Source organism: Haemaphysalis longicornis, unplaced genomic scaffold (genome assembly GCF_048455015.1).
Source record: "Haemaphysalis longicornis isolate Haplotype H1 unplaced genomic scaffold, Haemaphysalis longicornis Haplotype H1 scaffold_14, whole genome shotgun sequence".
Classification (NCBI taxonomy): Eukaryota; Metazoa; Arthropoda; class Arachnida; order Ixodida; family Ixodidae; genus Haemaphysalis; species Haemaphysalis longicornis.
In genome coordinates, this window is record NW_027526245.1 from 11,271,824 (window position 1) to 11,294,976 (window position 23,153).

At 49.5% G+C, this 23,153-nt stretch overlaps 1 long non-coding RNA gene across 1 annotated transcript in view; it reads left to right on the forward strand.

Annotated features, from left to right (window-relative positions):
- The first annotated feature begins 5,739 nt into the window (after window positions 1-5,739).
- LOC144164965 (uncharacterized) overlaps window positions 5,740-23,153 on the forward strand; it is a 63,356-nt gene continuing 45,942 nt past the window's right edge. Inside the window, exon 1 of the long non-coding RNA XR_013321278.1 lies at window positions 5,740-5,827. This is a non-coding gene — a long non-coding RNA (uncharacterized LOC144164965). The remainder of the gene's footprint in view (window positions 5,828-23,153) is intronic.

Consider the following 23,153-nt stretch of genomic DNA (forward strand, 5'->3'; position numbering starts at 1 on the left):
ACCCAGACGCGGAATTCCCTCTGGCGCTAGTAAAAACCAGATCACTCAACATAACGGCAACACAATGGAACCACACGGAACCGCCACGATGCTTCGCATCCTCATCAGGGTTCCCCACGGGAAGATGGTGTAATTTTTTTTATGTTGGTACCATTTATTAAGTGCGAATGCACTTTATAAGCGACCCCAAACCATCCACCGCCAGCGTCGGCGGCGGCGGCGGCGTCGGCGTCCGCAGTGCTCCTCTATATTTAAAGAAGAAACAGCATCCGGCGCCAGGTTTCGATCCGAGGACTTTGCGGCCGCAGCGCGACGCTCTACCGACCAAGCCACTGACGCGACGCTGATATCAGTGTTAGTGACGGCCTTATATCTTTAACGCATTCAAACTACGTCGTCAGCGGCGTGCGTTGGCGACTCAGCGGCGTTATAGCGGCTTGAAAACTGCGTGGTGTACACGTGATACTACAAACCCGATGGAAGAGATGGAAGAGAAGGCGGCGAGGCGGTGGGCTGCGGGGGCCGAGCGCAAGCGCCGCAAGCGGGCTGACAACCGTGCATTCGCACTTTCACATTCTCCCCCTCGGGGAAATGCGGGGGAATTTTTTTAGGCTTCAGACACATTCACATTCCGCATATTTTGTACTGTGTATACGGCGCTGAAGTAACATTCCATTCACACTCCAACGCAGCAGTACCGGAGATTGCTCTTACCCAGCTGAGCCAATCCGACAGACGACATTGGGACACCGCCAGAGGTACCCATGACAGCGTCCTCTAAAGGAGGCCACTGCTTTCTGAGTCCTGCCAATCGGTTTCTCGTATGAATAAAAGAAAATATTTCACTACACGGTAAATACAAGGTAACAACTGCATGGCTCCGTGACGAACATCATTACGGTTTATAAAGCCTTCTGTAATGTTCCAGTCTTGTGAACCTGCGTTTTAGAATTACAATATATTTTAAGTACCCTGGAAAAATTGAATGCAATGCAGGAGATCTGTGTTTTGTACATTTATTCCAATAAAAATTCTCCCACGGCGAGATGGGTAACTGGCGAATCGATAAAGTGCGGCAGGGGTCTACTCGTGTGTTACTCCCCTTGATTCACTAAGCTTTTTTTCATTGTGCGTAGCGTCATTTTTGTAATACAATGATTTAGTTGGTGTTCTTTGCGTGAAAGTTTCGAGTAAAGCAAAGTGTATGCTCGTCGCGACGCGCGTTTTATAGCTTCCATACACCGGTTCGGTTCGGATGAGACTAGCGCGGTTAGGTTCATCTGCACTTCACGCAGTAACTTGGTTCGCGCGCGCCTCCATGAACGAGTGGGATAAACCGGTCACCCTCTCTACTATTACCTCGAACTTTGTTCCAACGTGTTTTTTTTTCACACACATTTTTTAGCTGTGACAGGGGTTTTCTGCGTGCACAAGAGCATTTGATTTCCTTTCAGCCTTGCCCTATAAAGTTTCCCTTGAAAATTCAATATTTTGTTAAGATTTGCAAAATCCGTATTGGGAGAATTAGGGTGTATATGAGAGCTATATCTGAGTTTGGGCAGCACACATCCCGCGTTGAAACTGCCCATGACATCCTATTCATCAATCTCATCGCATTGCTAGTGCAGCACTTCAACGCCTGCTATGGTTTGTGCTGCCCTCATTCTTACTTCATGTAGTATGTTTGTAAAGGCCGCGAAATATTTTATATCATGCCATCTCCCCTTGCCAGCCTTGCCAGCCTCTCTGTCTTGTCGGAATCAGCAAAGCTACGTGGATCGTGCCGGGCAGTGAAAGCCCTCCAGCGGCCAGCAGTTGATCACATCTCAAGCCCCCTGTTCACACCATGGGCTCAGGCCATGAAAACCAACTCATTAAGATTAGTCAAGATGCGAGTCAATGAGATGATGCTAGCTGCAGATTCTGTGTCCACACTCCTCCTGTAGAACGATATTCTTTTACTCAAGGCGCTTCGTCTCTGACTTATTTCTTGTGGCGTATCAGGCGTTGTTACAGACCTCATCGTCATTAATTTCGGCAGGTACGTCGCAGTTCGCGGGTATGACACAATAATGCTCATTGCAGTTTTCAAACCTTCGCGGGCTCGTCCGGGATGGTTGCTTTCAAATGGGAGCCTAGTCAACGAGAAGATTCAGTGACAAATATCACGTAGCAGGCTAGTCACCCACTAGCACGCTACCCAGCTTGTTCTGACCGCTTTGCACACTTTTTGATGCCAGTTTATTGAACCTTACAATAGGCCAGCTCGGATACAAGATACCTTAAAGTTTTGTCCAAAATTAAGTGCAAAAAGACAATAGATCATACGATCACTGCCCAACCGGTGTCTTCTGCCTGCCATTCTATGTCTTTTATGTGGTCCTCTTCCTTTTTGTCTGGTAGCTTTGTGGAGGTCACTCCATGACAGCAGCCAACAGCTCGGTCTTGAAGTGTTGCTCAATCGTCCTTTTCAACGGTTTTTTGCGTAGCTATGGTTCCAGGCATCAAAAATCGAAAGTAGTTGTCTCATGCTGCCGATATGGACCTCTGCCTCCCAGTGCAACTGACACCGATCATGCCAGCCCACAGGACGAAGGTAGTTTTGGATGACCAAAACCATCAACCCTGAAGCTCTGTCCAGTGTTCAGTTGCGCCGCTGGACACTGCGCACCCAGCTTTCTTTTCTGGCCACACGCCACCACTTAAAACTCTTCGCCACAAAGCCTCGAAGAAAGGGTCTTCGCTATCCACATGCTTTTGCGTTGGCTCAGCAGCACTCCAGCGATTGTCCAACTTCATTTGAACCGATTGTTCTTTGCGCAGTTGCAAAAGACTGCCTCGTTACTAGGTGAACACTATTTTGCATCGTTAGTGCTACCTGCCAAAGCCCTCTTATTAAAATTGCATACCGCCCTTCTTGTGTACATTCAAAAATATTGCTGTGTAACTTGCCCACAGACACCGCGCACCATGCCAACCGCAGAAAATTAAAAATAAATTGGTGTGCGTTTGAGCCAGCTGGTGTCGATGGTTCATCGTTTTATAACAGGCAGACTCGGTTTGTGATGTAGCTTCCTAAATTTATTTAGGTCGCGTAGGCCCGGCCAGAACGAGCGGCCGCCCAGCTGCCTAGTCTATGTTTCCCCCATCCTGTGTCGCGTGCCACGTCCGACGTCCTGTAGCGACATCATCGCCATCGTCATCATCATCGCCACTATGATCATCCGCATCCTTTCACCATGATCATCATCAGTGGACTGGACTGGCACGTGGGAAGTGGCACACGACACAGGAGGGAGGAAAGTCAGCACCGGGCACCCGGTCTGGAGCTGCACCCCTGTTCTACTTGCCTCGTCTGGACCATGGCACGGCCATCGCAACCTCAATAACCGTGGGCTCCGCTCCATCGCCTCATCGGCTGCCTACAAAGTGGTCACACGGACGTAAATTACAAGTGGTGAACCAAACTTTCCACGCCTGTCACACTGCCGACGCAGCGACATGGCGACGTGGGGGGACCCGCCCATAACAGAGTTCCAGCCACGTAACCTGCGAGGTTGGTTTATCAAGCTTTAGGGTACGTTCTCGCTGAGCTAAGTCACCATACAGCCGCTCAAGCACTCCATCCTTTGGGAAACGCTTCCGCTCGAGCTCCGCTGCGTTCTAGTCGTACCACTGCCCAGCGAAACCCCCTACGACGACCTTCGCGCTGCCGTGCTCGCGAACTGCAGTCTCACGGTCGACCTGTTACGGCCTGCATCAGAAGTACACACATGCCCACCGCACGCTCCGCAGCCGCCCATTGTACCCACTGCGCCACCGCCCTCATCCGCGGCCACTAGTGTCGGCCTCCGAAACGCCATCTCCAGCACGGCAGCCTAACCTACACCGACGACAGCAGCTGACGACGTCACGGACACCCACCAGTCACAGCCCGCATCGACCGCTTCTACCAACCCATGCACGGGCCCCGGTGAGTTCTCTGTTACCGTTCAATCTACCCCGACCTGGTCGACTGCTCGGCCACCGTCACGCATCGTGTGCACCACGACTCCGGAACAGGGCCCTGCTCCAGTTCAGTCAAAGCGTTGCTCGCACGACACGTGCGTCGTGACTCCCAACGCCAACCCAGATGGGCTCGCGTCTCCCATTCTGCTTCCGTCAACGCCTAAGCTGGAAGTTAGAGGGAGTGAGGCTGCTGGCCATGGCGACTACATCCCAGCCTCACGGCTCTTGGAGCAACACGAACAGGTGCGCCCTGCAGAGCTGCGCTGCCTCAAGCGCCACGAGAGCATACCCGTGCACGTGATCTGCAGAATGACTTGACGCAGCGCGACACGCCCGCGGAGCACTTACGGCGTCGTCTATCGCTGATGTCACTGCCAGGGGAGCGCGCTGCTGCACCTCGACGCCGACATCGTCATCGACGTCGAAATCACCCGCCAAGAGGGCGAGTTTTGTCACTGACACTCCTCCGGCACACTCTCGCGGGTGATCAGCAGCGCTTTGCCGAACGTCTCTCGCACGCACGCTGTGGACGGCAACTCGGCATTCGTGTGGCTGCTCATCGGCGTTCTGGAAGTGGGACGTCTCGCTGTGGCCGAGGTCAGTGCATGCGTCTTGCCATGGCCTCACGTCGGGCCCGCGCCACGGGGCTGAACCTCAACCCGGGCTCAACGCTTTGTCGTTCGGAATACCGGCCTGTTCGCGCATGCGGTAGAACGTTAGTGTGCCTGTGGGGCAAGTGGTGGCAAGACGAGCGCCCATTCTGCAAGCCCCGCCTCATCTGCGCAGTGGCCGCGGCTCGCGCCTCTTTACCCTTCTTAACTGCTGCACCCTGTGCCACCTCGTCCTCGGCTCCAATCCCAGCCAAGGCCCCCCGAGGACCATCTACTCCCCGGACGCTCTCACCGGACTGACCAGGAATGCTCACTGTCTCAACTCAAATTCCGACACATCTGTAAATTCGTTGTACTATGCATACCTGTACATAGTTTTAGTTTCCCGCCACACATTTTCTACATCTGTCATGTTAACGCACCACGTGCAAAGGGGGGAGCCCTGTAGCGACGTCATCGTTATTTTCATCATCATCGCCACTATAATCATCCGCATCCTTTCACTACGATAAGCATAAGTGGACTGGACTAGCACGTGGGAAGTGAAATGTGACACAGGAGGGGGGAAACATCGAAATAGGCAGTCGGGCGGCCACTTGTTCTGGCCGGGCCTACGCAACCTGAATAAATGTCGGAAGCTCCATCACCAATTGAGTCTGCTTCCTACAGTTTCGAAGACTGCAAGAACGAACGACCGCAAAAAGACACAGCGGGCTCAAGCGCTTGTGCCACTTTAATTAGAGGTTGTGTGATTTTTTATTTGCATGAAGCTAAGGTTCAAGAATTCTTCGATCATTTATAAGGGGATGTCACAGCCCAACCTTCATGTAATTTAACTCGAGTGAAAATTTGAGGTACAATAAATGCGTAAGAAATAAAGAACTAATAAAAAGTTCGGAAAGAGCAACAACGCGATTTTGAGTATAACTCATGCGTACACAAAGCATGGTCGTGCGCATATGACAGAGAATGACTGGAATGTGTTCACATGCGTTTATATAACGTGCTGACAAGAAGACGAATGATGACTACAAAAGAAGTCTTTTTTTTGTTGTATAGTCGGCACAGGAGATATAAAACCAGGCAGCAGGAAGAGAGGAATAATGGGCTTGCCTTTGAAGGTACGGGAGTAGTCTTCCGATTGAAAAAATGAATGCGTTGTTCGTTGTACTGATCTTAGGCACATTTGCTTCATACGGATTTTGCAAGTGAGTATGCTCTTCGTAAATTGAACATATCGAGAAAGTTTTGCGCCTTTGCAAATTTTAAAAATTGACTGCTGGAAGGTTTTGCACAGAGGGCGTTATCCTAAATACCTCTCAATTGGTTCTAATATAACAAGAAAATAAAAAATTACACCATATTCCCGTGGGGAACCCTGATGAGGATGCGAAGCATCGTGGCGGTTCCGTGTGGTTCCATTGTGTTGCCGTTATATTGAGTGATCTGGTGTTTACTAGCGCCAGAGAGAATTCCGCGTCCGGGTCCACACCGGCGGCAAAGGCACGCAAGTACTGTTGTGTTACGGTTAGTAGGTGGTGGTTCTCGAGGCACCGAAACTCGTCCATCATGTCCTTGTCGATGTTGTCGTCTCTGTAGTACAATCGGTTGTCTCCGTGAGCGTTGGTGAGGAAAAGGTTGTTGATATTGGTGCACCGGTTGAGAGCAATGTACACACCTTCCTCTTCGCAGCTTTGTCTTCTTCTTCTTCTTCTTCAGCGGTTCCCTTACGTGTAGATGACGATGGTGGTTGAACGCGAAGATATCTCGTGATAGATTCTTTGGTTGGCCAATCCCTAGGGGTACCCTTCCACAATCATTAGCAGAAGTGCTGCGGATGACGCGAGAGCAACGTACACGCCCTCCTCTTGGCAGCTTTGTATTATTCTCCTTCTTCATCGGATCCCCTGCAGGAAGATGACGACGGTGGTTGAACGGGAAGCTATCTCGTGATAGATTCTTTGGTTGGCCAATCTCTAGGGGCAACCTGCCACAATCAGCATAAGAGGCGCAGCGTACGGGGCTAGTGGAGCTGCAAGGCGCGTGGCGCTTCCCGCCACAGCTTTCCCACTTGAAATTCAACATCTCCTTTAAAGTTTTCAGTTCGTCGTTTCCGTTGACGCTCAGCTCCACGTGCCTTCGTTGTATCTGTAGCTTGCTGACGTAGTTTGAATGAGTCAAGGACATAAGGTGCGTTCGTAGCACTTGCTCTTGTCACGGTTTTGTAGCGTAATGGGAAGACCACCGCGTACCTCCCGTTACGGCCAGAGAGTTGTGGGATCGAAACCGAGTGCCACTAACGATTTCTTTTTTTATATAGTGTAGAGGGAGAGGTGCGGATAACGGACGGACGCCGGACCCTCGCCACGTGTATAAAATACAGGAGGCGATGTTTGGACATAGCCCCGAGCAAGACATGCTTTTCGTCTAAAAACAGTACCGGCACACATTGCCTCTTACTGGTTTGGCTGCCGCGTAGATACAGGGCGATGCACGCAAGCGTGTTAACTACCTATCCAGTCACAATCACATTGCGATTCAGATGTCTGTTTGACACTCACACTACAAATTGTTAAGTACTGCATAAAGGAAACAATAAAGTATGTGGTTCCTGATTGCATTTTTATATTTATACTCCTTATATTATACCGGAGTCGCATCGCTAAGATCCTCGTATCTGAAAGTGTCCTCGGAAAAACTTTGAATCAGTTTATTCATTGGACTTCTATTGCCACTAGGAAAATCTGTATTTTCCACATCCCGTTAATATTGTTTTCTATGGCAAGCTCGTTCACAGTTTTGGTTAGTGATTCTCACTAACGGCTTTAAGTGTGAGTTGGTGTTTTCCCTGATAAGTCCCTGTACAGTCGGTAATGGCCAGTGGCTTGCAGAGAATAAATTCAGGGTAAAAAAATAATAGAAAAGAAAATGGTGCCGTACCATCTCCAGAAGATGGCTTCATTAAACCTGTTAATATATAGTAAGTGAACGTATCCTTAAAAAAACAGAAAGGCAAAAGCAAGATTTAGAGGAAAATGAAGAAACTTTTGATCGCACTAGTCATGCTGCTATGCACAAGAAAGGCTCCCAAACATTGTCTGAGCTAGGTAATATTAAGTGCGAATGCACTTTATAAGCTACCCTGAATTCCGTTGACCGCCGTCCGTCCACATAGCAACAGCTGCGGGTGCGCACGCTCCTCGTCTTCCTTGGCAACGGGGGGAGATGGGCGCGCGCTGCCTGCCCGCTGACATGGCACATACCCACGTGGGGGATTGGCAAGGAATCGGGCGTGAGAAGGGCTAATGCACCCGCTTAAAGAGTACTGACACGAAATTTCAAAGCTGAGTTCCGCTCTAGTAATCAAGTACAACGACAACACAAATAGGTGTCTGTGCATGGCACATACCCACGTGGCGGATTGGCCATGAATCGGGCGTGAGAAGGGCTTATGCACCCGCTTAAAGGAGTACTGACACGAAATTTCAAAGCTGAGATCCGCTCTAGCAATCAAGTACAACGACAACACAAATAGGTGTCTGTGAATAAATGCATCTTTCTTCCTTTGTAGTTGTGTGTGTGTGGAGGAGGAGATAGCCTTTATTACATCAGGAAGACGCTAGGTCAAGTGGGGGAAGTGGGAGTAGAGGGTGGGATATTCGAGGCTTGGGACATCTTGAAAATAAACCGTTCAAGTTGAAGCTGGTTGGCTCCTTACGAAGGCGGAAGAGGCCACGTGGGGTGAGGTGTGTGTGTGTGTGTGATCTCTCTTTCGCGAACATTACCGAACCGCGCAAATTCAACTCCTGAATTCGCACTTTCACATTCTTCCCCTCGAGGAAATGCGGGGAATTTTTTTAGTTATGAAGTGCAACTGTTGGCCACAAAAAGGACGCACCACACTTTCGTGCACGTGACGTCAAAGGCACCAATAACTGACTTTGAGAAAATGGGCATTTATCTTGGACACAAATGGCGTGAAACATGCAAGATACAACACAACTTACTTTTAATATATATATATGACCACGGTACTGCGCGATGCGTTCTAGAGCCAATGCGGCACACTGCACCTTTTCAGGGTAATGCCCTCGGAGACGGTACGCTGTGGGGATGCTTCGGTGTCAAGGCAGGGCTGTTGGGGCACGCAGTTATATGTACGTCGGTTCCTCGCGCCCTCAATATTATTTCCTTAAGCGCAGTTGCGGGAATGGGGGTCATCTCTGAATTACGTGCACGAGCCTCGGTTTCGACCACGTTATATCCTATCACTGTCCCTAATTGTCGTTTTGTAAACTCAGTCGGCTATACGCTGGCTGAGGTGTTCTGCACGTCTCCACCTTGGGCTCCCGGTGACAGGGACACCCAACGCAGGTGCCCTGTCATCTTCGTTCTGAGAAATCATGCCGGGGAGTTCGTGGCGCCCGCCGCCGAAACGAACTCTCTCCTAACTTTCACACCTGATCACTCATGTAATCCGAACACTGGGGCAATATGGCCAACGCCACCGGGCCATCCCTTAAAACAGGGGCCCCGCTCACGCCGTCTATATCCTCCTCTGCGCTCAACTACGCCACCCAATGAGCTAAGGCAGGGCGATGATGATAGGGCTGTCTTTTTGGTGTACCGTTATTTTTGTGCAATAGAAGAGGCGGACCTACTGGAATGGCTACTGGGGGTTACGGTGACCACGCCTTCCACATATCAAAATGTATATTTATTCAAATCTGTAGTAGAAAACAGTTTGGGCAAATGCAAACCGCAATATAGTGGCTATATTTTGAGAATGTACTACGCATTGTCATTACCTGACAAATAGAAATCATCAACAAAATGTTGACACTTCTTGTAAGCTGCAGGTTTCCCAAATTTTTTTGTACGTACTGCCAAAATATGTTTAGGCACACAAGCACGCTCACACACCCCTGCACACACGCATGCACATACTTAGGGTTAGTTGATGTAAGTAAATAAGATTTGTCGCGGCGCAAGACGACGACGGCACATGGACAGGACGTCCTGTCGGTTCGCCATCATTGTGTTTTGGTGCGCTGTCTTATTTCCTAAAGAGCTTTATACACTCTCATTGAAGGACAAGTCTTCGTCTCGTAACAAGCACTGGCTAGCAGAGCACGCTTTTAAAATTAGTAATAAAGCGACATTGGAGTACAATACCGTGTGCTTATGAGGCACCATATAAATAATACATCACAAAAGAAGTCTGCAAAATACTTGACAACGCGGTGCACTGACATCCTGTTTGGGGGGACTAAAAAAAGGCAGAAAATAAAGATACACCCGCATCCACGAATTTCACTTCGGCCTGAGGAATGCAGAACGCTGGGACAAATAAAGGTTTTCCCCTTCTTTGGCAAAGGCTTCCCAATCGGCAGTAACACGTCGTCAAATAGGGGTTTTTCGTTGTGCACGCAGTTCCGGTACCCATCACGCATTCATCGGTGTGTTCAAGCACACCAACACCATCACACAAGGGAGGCGCTCTGGAGTGCCCTTCGCATCTGGCCACGCAAATAGCCATTGTTTTCAAATTAAACGAAAAAAATCAGGTAGCAAATAGAAAAGCACGCCATCACTTCTGTTCATCCTAGCAGGCGCAATTTTGCGCCTAAACATGGATATTATTTGCTACCTTTACGGCCATTCTTCGTCTACAAACTCCATTCGACTATAGAAACATTCCTCTTAATAAATACTTGACAATAAGCAGCAATATCACGAAAAAAAAGCATAGTAACAGACGTGGCATGCGACTTATGATCCGTAAGCCTCATCCAAAACAGTGTAGCTGTTTGGCCGCTGTTCTGCAGGTGCATTGTTGATGAGCATTGTAGAGAGGCATAGTTTCCCGTTGTGCAGGATAAAATCTCCAATACATCCAACAGAAGGAACATTTGTGTTTAGGCAAAAGCAAAATGGAGAGATGAGCTAGTCGGTGAACAATTTCCACGAGTGAAACTTAAGCGCAAAAATTTTACAGGGACGAGAAAGGGAACGGCACAGACGCTTTTGAAAGTTTTATTGAAAACGAAAACACATTTATACCACCCCCAGAACGAACAACCCAGCACGTGTGCCCTTCGCACATGCGTACATCCAGAAGGTAAACATCCAGAAGTTAAACTCTTGGTGCTAGGAGACGTCTCCTTGGACGCTCGTGAGGAATCTATGTTAAAACTTGGACCAAAGTTTTGTTTGAATACTCCGTTGAAGACTGTTGAACAGCCGGCTCTGGCGCGCAGTGTTGCGAAAGCTGTGACAGAGGTGGAAAGGGATCATTTTGTCGGTGAAAGTGTTGACGCTGTTGCCAGGCGCGGCCCCGCGGGTAGAAGGGAGACTTCATTGAGCTCGATCTGCAGTCGCTTGGTGGCTAAAGTCGCCCGTCTAGTCGAGTCGGATAAGGAAGGCCATTTTGTTGTCCTAGAGCAGTCCGCATTCGCGGACAGGGCACTCGGTGTGGTGCGTAAGGATTTCAAAGAGGTACATGACAGTGGCATGGTAGCCAGGGACCGGGCCCTGGACATGTGTACTTCGTGGAATCTGGATAGCTTAGCCACGGCAATTAAGAAGGATAAGGAACACACGCTGAGGCTGTTTTTCGCAGCAAAAACCCACAAGTCGGGGGTACCCTTTCGTTCCATCGTTTCAGAGCAAGGGTCGTGACAGGTGGCTGTTTCTGGTTTTTTGACGCATTTAGAATCTTTGACCATCATTGATCCGTTTTCGGTGTGGAACTCTGAGGTGGTTGTGGAGTATCTGTCCTTTGTTGGTTGCTTGAACGTCTCGGGAATTACCGTGGACGTTGAGGACCTGTTTTACTCCCTGCCTCACGATGTGATGATGCGACGTACTAGAGATTGCATAACAAACGACAATGAAGAGCTGGCCTTTGTGAATCGAAGTGGAATCCCTGTGGAGGCGTTTTTGGAGCTGCTCAGTTTCTACCTTCAGAGTACTGTCGTGGGGTTTGAAGATAAGGTATACGTACAAAAGTCGGGAGTGTGAATTGGGTCTAAGGTTGCTCCAGTCCTGAGCAACATTTTCCGGGGCAAGGTTGACTGTGGTTTGCAGCTAGCTTTACAGGGCGTTGCCACTAAGGTTTTCCGCTATGTGGACGCTTTTTTGGTTCTGGGCTGCAACGTACAAATAGAGTCCTTCCAATGTGCGGTTATTGATGGCTTCAATGCGAAAGGTAAAGGTTTGAAGTTCACGGCCGAGGTTCCAGTTAAAGGCACCTTGAAATTTCTTGACCTCGAGCTTCGTTTCTCGCGGCATCATACATGCTGGATGTACGCGCCCCGTTCTAATAAGCCACTCTAGAACTTCGCTTCTTTTCATTTCAAGCTGGTTAAGAATGGGATAGCCCACACGTGTCTCAAATCCGCAGTCAGCAAGTCCTGTTATCATTTGGCGCAACAAAGCTTCAATGCACAAGTAGTTCGGCTGGAGAACGCTGGGTTTCCCCTCTCCGTCCTCCAAGCAATCGGTCAGCATCTTGTGAAACAGTTGAAAGGGTTCGCGCATCACATAACAGATGGCGACCAGAGTAAAAAAGTGGCAGTCATTCCCTATGTACATGCGCTGTCGCATCGCCTCAAGAAGACAGCTGACAGATTCGGCGTCAAGGTGGTATTCTCGGCCAGGAACAAGCTAGGCAGATTATGCGGCATGGTGAGCAACAGGCTCGATTCCCGAGGAACTTCCCCCCACGAGGTTGTTTGATAAAACACAGGCTCCAATTTCTTCATTGGATGACTAATGTTGTGTACTGCATTCCCATGTCCTGTGGCCGGGTGTACGTCGGCCAGACCGGCCGCTGTTTTAATGTACGCCTGAGGGACCATCATTCCTCTTTCAAAGGAAAGCCTTAGACACACCTGGCGCTGCACTGTTCTAAATGCGGTTGTCAGCCATGCTTCACAGACACGGAAGTTGTTTTTAAGTACAGAGACCGTGCCACCAGGGAAATTGCAGAAGCCTTCCATATCCGGATTAAGGGTTCCGATTGTATAAGTCACCCGTCGCTGAGTATTTTAGATAAAGAAGTGCAGCTTCTCAAGGAGAGGGGGTAGAGAACGAGGGTAAGGAGAAGAGAAACGAGAAGAGAACGGGGTGGTTGTTCTCTTGTACAGCCGTACGCATGTGCGGAGGGCACACGTGCTGGGTTGTTCGGTCTGGGAGTGGTATAAATGTGTTTTCGTTTTCAATAAAACTTTCAAGCGCCTGTGCCGTTCCCTTTCTCGTCCCTCTAAATTTTTGCGCTTAAGCTTCACTCATGAAAATTGTTTAGGCGACACCAAGATTATGCCGGTAATGAAAGTTCCGTAGAAAAATTAAGCCATTTGCACTCCCGTGGAACCCATAGATCGGCAGGCTCACTCATGAGTACACTCACACACGCCCTAACAATGACGAGTGAGTGGTGAGTGATGACCTCACTATCGTTTCTGGCAGGCAAGTGCTAGTGCGAGTGAGTGGGAGCGCTACTCGTCGTGAGCCCTACTCACCACTCGCGAGTACGAGGCCCACTCGACGTACGCCCCTCTCAACATTTGCGAGTACGACCGCCAGAGGAGTTGCGCCAGGCTTACCACTCGCGAGGGCGAGCCGCACTCGCGGTGAGCCCCACTGAACACTTACGAGTGCGAGTGCCAAACGTGGTGACCCCGTTCACCCCTTGTGAGTGCGCGGGCCACTGTCGGTGGGCCCCACTCACCACTCTGGAGTGAAAGTAAACTCAGAATAAGTGCGAGGGCTCTTGCGCGGTGTGCTCAACTTCCCAAGTTCCACTAGCATGAGAATAGCGCTTGTACTCGCTGTTGGGTATTCGTCACAGGAGCAGCCCGCCATGGCGGTTGCTGCTGGCGCTAACTGCTGGTATCCACTCACCACTCTGGAGTGAAAGTAAACTCAGAATAAGTGCGAGGGCTCTTGCGCGGTGTGCGCCACTTCCCAAGTTCCACTAGCGTGAGAATAGCGCTTGTACTCGCTGTTGGGTATTCGTCGCAGGAGCAGCTCGCCATGGCGGTTGCTGCTGGCGCTAACTGCTGGTATCCACTCACCACTCTGGAGTGAAAGTAAACTCGGAATAAGTGCGAGGGCTCTTGCGCGGTGTGCTCAACTTCCCAAGTTCCACTAGCGTGAGAATAGCGCTTGTACTCGCTGTTGGGTATTCGTCGCAGGAGCAGCCCGCCATGGCGGTTGCTGCTGGCGCTAACTGCTGGTATCCACGCACCACACTGGAGAGAAAGTAAACTCAGAATAAGTGCGAGGGCTCTTGCGCGGTGTGCTCAACTTCCCAAGTTCCACTAGCGTGAGAATAGCGCTTGTACTCGCTGTTGGGTATTCGTCGCAGGAGCAGCCCGCCCTGGCGGTTGCTGCTGGCGCTAACTGCTGGTATCCACTCACCACTCTGGAGTGAAAGTAAACTCAGAATAAGTGCGAGGGCTCTTGCGCGGTGTGCGCCACTTCCCAAGTTCCACTAGCGTGAGAATACCGCTTGTACTCGCTTTTGGGTATTCGTCGCAGGAGCAGCCCGCCATGGCGGTTGCTGCTGGCGCTAACTGCTGGTATCCACGCACCACACTGGAGTGAAAGTAAACTCAGAATAAGTGCGAGGGCTCTTGCGCGGTGTGCTCAACTTCCCAAGTTCCACTAGCGTGAGAATAGCGCTTGTACTCGCTGTTGGGTATTCGTCACAGGAGCAGCCCGCCATGGCGGTTGCTGCTGGCGCTAACTGCTGGTATCCACTCACCACTCTGGAGTGAAAGTAAACTCAGAATAAGTGCGAGGGCTCTTGCGCGGTGTGCGCCACTTCCCAAGTTCCACTAGCGTGAGAATAGCGCTTGTACTCGCTGTTGGGTATTCGTCGCAGGAGCAGCCCGCCATGGCGGTTGCTGCTGGCGCTAACTGCTGGTATCCACGCACCACACTGGAGTGAAAGTAAACTCAGAATAAGTGCGAGGGCTCTTGCGCGGTGTGCTCAACTTCCCAAGTTCCACTAGCGTGAGAATAGCGCGTGTACTCGCTGTTGGGTATTCGTCACAGGAGCAGCCCGCCATGGCGGTTGCTGCTGGCGCTAACTGCTGGTATCCACTCACCACTCTGGAGTGAAAGTAAACTCAGAATAAGTGCGAGGGCTCTTGCGCGGTGTGGCCACTTCCCAAGTTCCACTAGCGTGAGAATAGCGCTTGTACTCGCTGTTGGGTATTCGTCGCAGGAGCAGCCCGCCATGGCGGTTGCTGCTGGCGCTATTTGCTGGTATCCACTCACCACTCTGGAGTGAAAGTAAACTCAGAATAATTGCGAGGGCTCTTGCGCGGTGTGCTCAACTTCCCAAGTTCCACTAGCGTGAGAATAGCGCTTGTACTCGCTGTTGGGTATTCGTCGCAGGAGCAGCCCGCCATGGCGGTTGCTGCTGGCGCTAACTGCTGGTATCCACTCACCACTCTGGAGTGAAAGTAAACTCAGAATAAGTGCGAGGGCTCTTGCGCGGTGTGCGCAACTTCCCAAGTTCCACTAGCGTGAGAATAGCGCTTGTACTCGCTGTTGGGTATTCGTCGCAGGAGCAGCCCGCTATGGCGGTTGCTGCTGGCGCTAACTGCTGGTATGCACCGCCCCTACAGGTAAATCTGTATGTGACGAAGTTGAGAAAGTTTGAAATTTTTGGTTGCATTCAGGGATTTTTTAGATGCAGGATTTGAGTTAAGGCTCGCGGGAATGAAGCAGAAAGCCAAATTCTAGAAAATCAGTGAAGGTGAACTCACCCTTCATGGACGTGTTTCACCTCAAAAAACTGTTTGAATTTCGTCTCCAGCGTTCGCATGAACTGAGGCACGACACGGCGCTTTAAAGAAGCAATGCGACATACCTCCGTTTTAACAAAAGTAACTTAAGTGACGCTTTTGCTTTTTGTCACTTTTCGGTGCGCTAACGCGTTACTAGGACCAAGGGTATGCCTAAAGGATGCCGTTTTGCCAACGTGATGCTCTTTACGGAACTCAGGATTGTTCAGAGGGTGCTAGTTTGGTATTACTCAAGGCTGCCACAATCTTGTTCCTCGCCAGCGGAGACGGCATTTAAAATTTGCGCTTTTCTTCGGGAGATTAAACTTGTCGTTTTTCGCCGAATCGATACCGCAGATAGAAGTGAAGACGTGCGACTATACGCCGAAATACCGAACTAGCATTTCAAAAAGTGGCTAAAACAAAGGCTGCACTCACACGTGGAAACGAAACGCACAGTGGCTTGCGGTGCAGGCTTAAAGAAAACGTGAACGGTAGTAAGGCTTGCTAGCTGATGTGGTGTCACGCTACAGAAGCAGAAGGAGAAGTGACTTCTACGTTTGCAAGGAGATGGTGCTAGCTCCTGTGTACACCGCCACCACCATCATCGTCATCATCATCCTCATTGTATTATTATTAATATTATTATTAATATTATTAGTATTAAAATTATTATTAATATATATTATTATTACTAATATTATTATAAAAATTCTTGTGGTGAGCTGCTACAACATGTTCCTCTCTACATGCCGCATAAGTTGACCAGGAAACCTCATACGTTTAACTATTACAAATGTCTGCTTATTTTGTGCGCTATGTTCCTACAGGAATACACATATAATCGGTACTCGGATTACCTGGAGATATTTATTTATTGCTCTAGTCTATTTCGCAAACATGTCTGTGCATATGTAATGGTGTAACTGCCAACTTTATACGGTAATTGTCGTTTACCGCTGTGTTCAAGCACTTGATTGAATTTCATTCTGTGGCTTTAGCCTAAGGTAACCTTTCCTTCTTTTCTTTTTATAAACTCGGCTGATGCTGGATTTTGTCATAACGTCGCCCAAATTTTTGCTGCGTCTATATACAACACGTGGAGGCTCAGGAAATATTTGGGCGACGTCACAAAATCCAGCATCAACCGACCACAGACTGCTGGTTGCATGTCCTGCAACAAACCACGCTGTAAGGCATGCCCACAAATGACCACCACACAGCGCGCCGCCAGCACAATTGCAAACTATTATGTTAATGTAAACGGGAACTTTGACTGTGATTCCGCCAACGTCGTATAACTGCTGGAATGTACCCTCTGCGGCAAACAATACATCGGCCAGACTGGAACACCCTTTCGATTGAGGTTTAACAATCACCACTCATGCAAAAACCTGCCCTTCTTTGCCTCTATCAAAGCATGTTAACACTCATGGTCATTCGTTTGAACAACTGAAGGCCCCAATTCTTGCATCTAGTTTTAAAACTCATCACGATCGCGACGTTCGTGAGTCCTACCTCATTTATAACTTTAAGACAGCATCGTTCGGAATAAATGAAAGTTATGGGAAATTGACATGTCTCTCCTCCGATTAAAATTTCGGCTGCATTTCTCAGGCTAGTGTTATGCCTGTTCATTTCTTCCCCTGGTTAAAATTTTGTGCTAGCACTGTGTTTTTTAGCACAATGGCTTCATAAATCCAAATTTGAGAAGCAAGTCTGGACATTATGGTCTGTGTAGAAGGCTGCGGTGCCATTGTTAGCTTTGACACTCTCACCTTGTAATCAATTTCCGCACGCGAGTGTTTGCGATTAGTTTCATCTCCCCTTTCTTTCTGGTAATGCTCTTTTTTTCATATTTGTTGCGCACCGATTTAGCGTTCCCTGAATTGGTAACATGCGCTGGCCAGATGCATACCGCCCGGTGCCGCGTCATACATTGGCTGCGACCAATGGAGACGACCCGCTGCTGTGCGGCTGAATAAAAGGTTTCATTCGGGAAGCAGTTGCCCGCCAAGTCTCCCTTCCTCTGTGTTGCCCATCGTGGTCATCTATTCAGGACCAAGTGCTCAGGCACGTTATACAGAAAGAGGTAGCTTAGGCACTTCCAACTCCCCGGTCTCATAAGCCGGTTGCTGCACTCCTCACGTACACCACAGCCGTGAGAATGCTGTCTCTGCAGCCTACTGCAATGCCGCCTTAGCCAGTACCTTCATCTCGGCCTGTCGTACCCGCTCAGCCACCACACCATCTTACTACTGTGTAGAGAAAATGCCGTCACTTAAGTGTGAGTAGCCGTTACCGCTGAGGTTAATGGCGTACTCAGAACTACCGACGCACATGTTTCGCCTACGGAATTTTTGGACATGTCGCCGGCTATTGCCGCCTTCTGATGCCGTTCCAGGAGCATGATCAATGAGCTCCTTATTACAATCGCGCCTATGCCCCGTCGGATATGCCGCAAACTACGTACCAATTCCCATCTAAGCCACAAGGTACCTCGTCAACATATGACCGCCCTTGCACCTTTAACGACCGCCGCTCACCTACACCTCGTCGCCGCTCGCTGTCGTCTATGCAGCTCCGCGCTAACAAGACCAAAGAGGAAAACTAGCGGCCGCAGTTCCGGAGTTATGAACGGTGTCGACTTCGAACTGTCCAAGACCTAGTTTTACTCCCGAAAATGTTATCGACATTGTTGTACAAGGGGCCCCCACTGATGCACTCATTGATACTGGTGCTGCTGTTTCTGTATTTTATGCCAACCTCTGCCGGGCTCTTAGAAAAGTTATGACGCCCCTTTAGGGACTTTCGTTCCGAACTGCCGACGCACAACAGATTAGGCCACTTTCTGCTTGCACATCTCGGGTGGTTTTTGAGGCGGTAGTCTACACCGCTGAGTTCGTCGTGTTGCAATCTTGCTCCCATGATGCCAATTTGGGCTAGACTTTTCTATTGCGGCTTGAGGCTGTTATCCGCTGCGCTCCTTCTGAAGTCGAATTCTCATCGCTGCCAGAAGTTTCTCACGGTGTTCCTGGCACGAAGGTAGTCGTTGCGGAAGACACAGACGTTCCAGCACGCCCCTCCGATTTTGTTGTGCATCCGTCCCTGATGGAACTGTACTCTTTACGCCGTCCGATTTCTTTCTGAGACGTACCTGCCTGCCGCTACTCCCCGCCGTTCTAACTGCCTGCGATGGTGCAAGTGCCATGGTGGTTACGAATTCATCGACGGTACAATGCCTTCTCCTGCATGGCGAAGCAATCGGCTTTGTAGAGCTTGTCGATCATCGTCTCGTCACAAAAGTACTGGATGATTTTTCGCACCTTTAGGACGAAGAACTCTGCGTTTTATAGTTTAATTTAATAACATTTATACGTTGATAACAGGAGGCTTCATTTGCATTCCTAAGGATTTTACACTTTCGAGCTCTGATTTGGGGGCTCCTGTTGACCACCTGCCCGAACCGTGCATCCTCACAGGTGACGCGAATCCGCACGGGAATGCGCACCGGTCCCGCCGGAAGCACACTGACTCAGAGGCCCTTTCTCGGTCTCCTCTACCATCTGACGCCGACGATTTATCTTCTGTGTAGTGCACACCGGCCCCCATTGATACCACCGACATGGATGCTGAACAGCAAATGAATCCGCGGATCGCTTCCATCGTAGAATTTTTTGTCACAACCATCACCAGCAGCGGCGCGCCGTACTCTTCGCCGTCAAGCTGCCCATTTCGCTGTCCGTGACCAACTCCTTTACCGCCGACAATTGATCCGAAGATCTCAAATGGCTCCTTGTCATCCCTCGTCATTTACGCTTGCACATCTGCTCTTCGTTATACTGTGACGCGCACCGTGCCCACGGAGGTGTCCTGAAGACATACCGAAGACGCCGCCTTCGCTTTTTCTGGCGAGGCATGTACACCTTCTTGACGAAATTTGTTCGTTCTAGTACAGACTGCCAGCGCCGTAAGTCTCTCCCAGGACCAATAACGAGTGAACTCCAGCCTCTGCTGGGCATGCGCACCACTTCGATTGAGCGAGCATCGACTTCTTTGGGCCGCCTCCATGCCTACCAAGAGAACACCAGTAGAATAATGTTGCGGTAGACCATGTCAAACGATACGCAAAGACAGCAGCTCTGTCAGCCGCCATAGCGCGGGACAGGACATCCTGTTTTTTCCGTCGTTTTTTCCTTCGACACGGAGCGCCACGAGAGCTGCTTCACGACAGAAGCCGCGTCTTTTTATCAGAAGTTATCAAAGTGCTTTTGGCCGAGGGCAACATAGTTCATCCTATTACCACAGCGTACCGCCCGAAAACCAACGGTCTAACCGAATGGAGACATGCTGTATATGTATATTTTATCAAATAATTCAATGTGGAATCAGATCCTTCTGTTCCTCACGTTTGCGTATAATACCGTGATGGAGCCGACTACCGGACGTGCGCCAACCTGCACGCCGGACATGGTACTTCCATACCGCCCTGATTCCTCCGAGTGCACACTAATATCCAAGATTTTGCAGTTTGCTAAGGAATGCCGCCAGCTTGTTCGCTCATTTACTTCTGGAAACCAGCGGCTGCAGAAATTTCGCCACGACGCGTCCATTGAGAATGCGCATATGCAACGACTCAAGCCCTACTATTATCCGCTGGTTCTCTCATCACTATGAGTCCCCAGGATGGCTGCCTCTTGTCGCCGTGGGTGATTGTAGAGATAAACACGAACACCAGAAGATGGACACTTTCCCAGAGGGTATGTTCTAATATAAAAAAGCAGTTGATTGACAGTCTTCCGCGGAGGTTATGTTATGTGCCATGCAGTGCTTTTCGGACGAAGGCGAAGTTTGTGCTCGCACAGGTCGGACCTCATCCCCGGTTTGCTACACTCGCTCGGATTCTGGCCTGACTAGAAGACGTTCATTCAGGCATTACGGAACCAGGGGGTAGATGAGCATTATGTAAGAATACTAGAGGATATCTACAATGGGTCTACAGCTACGATCATCCTCCATAGGGAGAGCAGTAAAATACCTATAAGGAAGGGTGTCAGACAAGGAGACACAATCTCTCCAATGTTATTCACAGCATGCTTACAAGAAGTATTCAGAACGTTGGATTGGGAACAGGTGGGAGTAAGGGTTAATGGAGAATACCTCAGTAACCTCAGATTTGCTGATGACGTTGCCTTGCTAAGTAACTCGGGGGACGAATTGCAAAGCATGCTTTCCGCACTGGGCGAACAGAGTAGAACCGTGGGCCTGAAAATTAATATGCAGAAAACTAAAGTAATGATCAATAACCTCGGGACAGCACAGCAGTTTGAGATAGGTGGCGAGGCAGTGAAAGTGGTAAGTGAATATATCTACTTAGGCCAAGTTGTGACCCCAGATCCCAACCATGAGGCAGAGATAATTAGAAGGATCAGAATGGGGTGGGGTGCATATGACAGACATTCTCAGATAATGAATAGCTGCCTACCATTGTCGCTGAAGAAGAAAGTGTATGACAGCTGCATCTTACCGGTACTCACCTACGGGGCAGAAACTTGGAGGCTTACTAAGAGGGTTCAACTTATATTGAGAACGACTCAGCGGGCAATGGAGCGGAAAACGATAGGTGTAACATTAAGGGAGAAGAAGAGAGCGGAGTGGGTCAGAGAGCAAACTGGTGTTAAAGACATATTAGTAGAAATTAAGAAGAAGAAATGGACGTGGGCAGGGCATGTAATGCGAAGGCAAGATAACCGCTGGTCATTAAGGGTAACAGAGTGGATCCCTAGGGAAGGCAAGCGTTGCAGGACGCGGCAGAAAGTTAGATGGGCAGATGAGATCAAGAAGTTTGCGGGGATAAATTGGTCACAGTTGGCACAGGACCGAGGTAATTGGAGAATAATGGGAGAGGCCTTTGCCCTGCAGTGGGCGTAGATAGGCTGGTGATGAAGATGATGATGATGATGATGAGACGACGTAACCGTTTTCAGGCGGACCTGTGAGTAACCGTCACCACATTTTAGCTGACATGAATATATGACGATGGCGCAGGGAATTACTTACATGGATAACTATGTACAAGCGTCCAGGACAGCTCGAGATTAGAGCTCAGCCTGTGCAACACACTGCTTCGCCGTTGGCGTGGATCCCCTGGTTTAAGTGCCAGCGTTCCCTCCTGCCTGAGTTCATAACATTTCCCCCTTATCAAAGGTGACCGTCCCGGTCGAGGTCACAAGAATTGGACGGCTGCAACGATGATGAGATGAGATGGAAATATACCGTGAAATCTTTGCTGCCACGTAACATTTTGGTGGAGTGTGCGGTCCTTCATTCCCATCCTGGCCACAGCATCGAACCATCTCGGATACTAATGATAACGCCTGGACGTTTTTGGACCGTGTGGGCACCCAAGCCTCGGTGGCGTATAGGCGTTTCCTAGTATAGGCATGTGGCTGTCAATTTAATCGCACAGAACCGCTCTCTCTCGTAGTGTAGTAGGTCTGCTCCGGCGAAGCAGACTTCCTCACTCGGGTTCAAATCCTGTTACCACTTTTTTTTTCATTTTCAAGGGTTTGTAATATTTTAATTTTAACATTTGCTATCACGTATATAATTTATTGTTGGTATCTTTATGCATTATAAATGGTATTCCGGGTGTTTTTTTGCCTTTTGGTCAGTTTCAGCTACTGCTTCTTGTACGTTTTGGCGGGTTTTCTGTTTTTAGTTCGGTTTCGGGTATTTCTATTGGATATTTCTCTACACATTAGTTTTCAACAATTGCAAGTACATTTTGGGTGCTGTTTATTTCAGTTTGGGTACGTTTATGCTTTGATATAACCCTTGGTGACAGCTGTGGTGACGGCTGGCTTTACTGACTAGAAAACGCATATACGCGCCCCTATGAGGCATGGAAGCACCCATTCCCTAGACCCCTGTCCCCAGCCAATGACCCTCCGACACCAGAGGCGTGACCAGCCACGACATGGCCAGACGACGATGCCGTTCCCCTGCCCCGTTTTTCGGCGTGTCTCCAGGTGCTTCGGACGTTCTTTTATTACATCGGCCCGCACAGCTGTTCCGGGGCCAATTATTATAAAGCTCACCATCATCTGTCGCAAGGACTTCGCCGTATATTCTCATCTCACATCATCACTGCATCCATCCAAGTACACTTTCTTCGAACGGTTCAGTCTCCTTCGACGAGGGTGTACTTTTGCGGGAAACGCAAGTGGGACCTGGCGCATGCCTTATTGGGACCCATCGCAGACGATGATGAAAGAGTGGAAGGCGCGAGCGATCATGGCCGCTGGTAAATCGATTACATCGCTCTGCGGCATCATCATGTAAATAGATCACTCATAGTTTCCATGCTTCGTCTCATTTGTTTTGCTGCCACGTAAGATGCTTTGGTAACATTTACAGAAACATCCAAACTACTTCACACGTTCATAACACACCTGAACGGTAAGAAAATAGCCGAACTCGTCACGGCGGATATTCTCTACACCGCCGAGAAGTACTTTCCCCAGGCCTCTACTACCCCACACCACCAAAGCAGGCCCTGCAGGAATGAAAACGGTAGGCGGGCGTGAATGGTCCAGAACAAGGCGTCGGGATCCGTCGCCGGCAGCCCACGTCCAATCATCTTGTATCACTTAAAGCGCGAACGCACTTGGTAAGCGTGTGTACCATAAGGCGGAACGAGAGAGTTGGCGCATCTTCGTTGAATCCTTTA